Consider the following 3,509-nt stretch of genomic DNA (forward strand, 5'->3'; position numbering starts at 1 on the left):
AAGAGAGAGGTTTCTAACTAATAGGGTATGTAATTTGCTGGTGACATAGAGTTTATAATGAGATTCTAGTGCCTTTTACATGATAGATGTGGTGTGTTGTGCGAGATTTAGATTTACATGCACAGGGTGGCAGTTCATTCTTGAAAGGAAGATCACTAATTTTTGATAGAATGGTCAGTTTCAAATATTTAGATGAATGTTATAACTGCTCGATAATCCTTGAGAAGGGTGCGTATTTCAAAAGGGCATTGTGCTTTGATTTACGAATGTTCATTGGTAATGCGGTACTCACCTGGTTGATAGCCTGCTGATATTCAAATTATTGCTATGTGACACGGAAGAATTTTGAAAGTATTCCTAGTGGAAAGATTGTGCATGAAAGATGTGTTAGTCATTCGAGTATTGGAGTTGGGATCAGATATGGTGGTTCATGTGTTCTATGAATTTGGAGACCGGGAGTTCTCCGAAGCAAATTGTGTCAGGGTTGCGGCCTGTTTGAGGTGAGTATTTTATTTAAAATTAGTGGAGGCACTAATTGCGTTAATTATCCATGATAGCTACGCGCTATGAGTGTGTACATATGTGAGGTTTGAGCCATGTGCGAGCACTAGGGCAATTATTCGTGCTCGAAAGAATTCCTAGGCTATGATATGCCTAGAGTTTACTATTAAGCATAATGTTACAACGTTTCTCGTGTCCGTACCTTTGTTGATAACTACCTCGGCTATACGTGAGGTTACAAAGCGGCTAAGTCGCCGAATAAACTTTCTAGTTGTTATTACTGTGTGAACTTGCCAATTTGAAGTGTGATAGCAGACTTTGCGCATGCTTACGCTATGGCGTGTTATTTATACCAGTCCATAAGCATAAGAATCTTATTTTATTATCATATGCATGTGTACTTATTTAATTTCTCTTGTATGTTATGCTGGGACTGGAGGCATGTGACCATGCCAGGCGATTCATATTATTGGCATGTGAGTTGTCTGTGCCGTGTATGGGAATTTTATTTCTATGATAATTTATCTGTTTCATTAATTTCCTTCCTCTACAATTGTGCGCATGCGCCTACAGTTATCCTCCTCACGAAATTTGAGGAGTGGGTTATAACTTTGTGGTTGTGGTGGTGCTTGTTGAACTTGCAATACGATTCTTTTCCTTGAGACATCTCCCATATTTGGGTACACGGATTGCACAGTTGTGGCTTGAGTTATATTGATGTGGCGAGTCTGTGGAATATTTGTGTTTAATAAAATAAGGTCATTGGACCTAGAATGGGTACTATTAGGCTTGATTGTGGTATATTCAGGAGGATAATATTAAAAGTCGGCTTATGAGAGGATTGTGGTTCTGGTTAGGGCGGGAGAGCTCCATGGCTAATTGATCTGATGAGTGGCTATGAATTTTTGATTGTTTCTTTCATCTTTAGCAATGTACAAAGGTTTTGGAATGAGGTTTTGTTGAGCGCGGGGTTTTATACTAGTACTTGGTTGGTTTTAAGTAGTTATTGTGATCAGAAATGGTGTTACAAGTATGCGAGCTGTGTAGTATGTTATGTGATTATATCTCGGATTATGGTTATGGCTGGATACGGCTTGTTCAGGCTAATACAGTGGGTAGATCTGAGATTCGGGTCTTGAAAAGAATTCCGGATGTTAGAAATTTGGCTCCAAGATTTTTGGGCTAAGGTTAAATTAATGATCTTCAATTATGTTGTGTTGTCAGATCTATGAAATAGGGTGGCGTGGGATCACCCCCGGGTATGTGCGTGGTAAGGTGGAATAGAGATTTGAAGGTTAGAAACAACTATTAGCACGTTCGAGGACAAACGCATGTTTAAGTGGGGAAGAATGTAACGACCCAACCGACCGTTTTGAGTATTACTGCCCCGTTTCCCCATTTACTGCTCAATATATTCTTTGTATTTGTTTTATGACTTACCGGGTTAGTTAGTTCGGGTCCGGAAGGAATTCGGAGTGAAACGAGACACTTAGTCTCATAATTGAAAATTTATGTTAGAAACGTTGACCGGATGTGGACTTATATGTAAACGACCTCGGATTTAAATTTTGATGATTTCAATAGCTCTGTATGGTTATTCTGGACTTATGAGCGTGTCCGAAAAATTATTTGGAGGTCGGTAGAGGAATTAGGCTTGAAATGGCGAAAGTTAAATTTTCAGGAAAATTATGAGCGAAAGTTGAATTTTCGGGAAAATTGACCGGGGGGTTGGCTTTTGGTATAGGGGTCAGAATCCGATTCTGAAAATTGGAATGCCTCCCTTATATCATTTATGACTTGTGTGCAAAATTTGAGGTCAATCGAACTTGATTTGATAGGTTCCGGTGTCGTTTGTAGAAATTAAAAGTTTCAAATCTCATTAGGCTTGAATCGATGTGTGATTCGTGTTTTTAGTGTTGTTGGATATGATTTGAAGACTCGACTAAGTTTGTATGATATTTTAGGACTTGTTGGTATATTTGGTTGAGGTCCCGGGGGCTCGGATGAGTTTCAGATGGTTAACGGATCAAATTCGGATTTAAGACCACTATTGGAAATTTTGCTTCTGGTATTTTCGCACCTGCGGAGGTATGATCGTAGGTGCGAAGCTACATGAACGCACCAGCCATCGCAGAAGCGACCAGACGTAAAGAAAGGTAGTAGTCGCAGGTGCGAAGAAATTTTCGCACCTACGAGGTCGCAGGTGCAAAGTAATTTTCGCACCTGCGAGGTCGCAGGTGCGAAAAAGAACGCGCAGAAGAGGAGGGAACATTTTGGGCAATCGCAGATGCGAACATTTCGTCACACCTGCGAGACTGCAGGTGCGGCTAATCTGATCGCAGGTGCAATAGGCCCTGGACAGAATAAAATTGGAGGAGCTTCGATCTTTTGCCATTTTGGGGCATTTCAAGCTCGGGTTGGGCGATTCTTGAGCGAGAAATCATGGAAAATCTTGAGGTAAGTCACTCGTGAACATTTCTACTCCATAATATTGAATTATCAGCAAATGATCTGACTAGATTACGTGTTTTTGAGGTATAAATCGGGGATTTGAAAATAATATTTGAAGATTTGAGGGTCGAGTTGAGGTCGAATTTTGGTAAAATTGGTATGGGAAGACTCGTGGTTGAATGGGCTTTCGGATTTTGTAACTTTTGTCGGGTTTCGAGACGTAGGCCCCACAAGCAATATTTGAGCTAAAATTCAGATTTTTATGAAACATTTACATTTTCTTATGGAATTAATTTCAATAAATGTTATTGACTGAATCAAATTATTTGTGGCTAAATTCGAGGCGTTTGGAGGCCAATTCACGAGGCAAAGGCTTAGAGGAATAAGAATCTCACGGTTTGAGGTAAGTAACAGTTTTAAATTTGGTCCTGAGGGTATGAAACCCCGGATTATTGTATTATGTGAGTATTTTGGAGGTGACGCGCATGCTAGGTGACAGGCGTGTGGGCGTGCATCGTAGGAATTGGGACTTGGTCCATTCCGTGAAACTGGAAAGT

The sequence above is a fragment of the Nicotiana tabacum genome, chromosome 19 (assembly GCF_000715075.1).
Source record: "Nicotiana tabacum cultivar K326 chromosome 19, ASM71507v2, whole genome shotgun sequence".
Lineage (NCBI taxonomy): Eukaryota > Viridiplantae > Streptophyta > Magnoliopsida > Solanales > Solanaceae > Nicotiana > Nicotiana tabacum.